The sequence below is a fragment of the Saccostrea echinata genome, unplaced genomic scaffold, assembly GCF_033153115.1.
Source record: "Saccostrea echinata isolate AGI-Se365-2 ecotype Australia unplaced genomic scaffold, CSIRO_AGI_Sech_v1 ptg000016l, whole genome shotgun sequence".
Classification (NCBI taxonomy): Eukaryota; Metazoa; Mollusca; class Bivalvia; order Ostreida; family Ostreidae; genus Saccostrea; species Saccostrea echinata.
In genome coordinates, this window is record NW_026889765.1 from 12,452,177 (window position 1) to 12,452,500 (window position 324).

Here is a 324-nt window from a genome sequence, read left to right on the forward strand (position 1 = left end):
ATCAACCCCTAGAGTTGATAGGTTAAGTTCTAGTCAAGGTGCTAGAAGTAAGCTTATGACAAGAGTCAATCAGCCCTCTTTGTCCTCTCCTGAGAGTGAGATTGATATGTATGAGAGTATGTTAAATACTAGCATGAGTTCACAGATTTCAGATTTAGAACAAGTGCTGCAGGACCTCACTACTGACTATGAGAGATGTAAGCATGAGTTGGAGAAAACTCTAAGACAAAGACGTCATGTGTCATTTCCTGAAGGTAATGATAGAGGCATGAGTGAAAGTCAGAGTGAAGTTGCAAGAGAGACAGTGACACCCTTAGCCAGAGT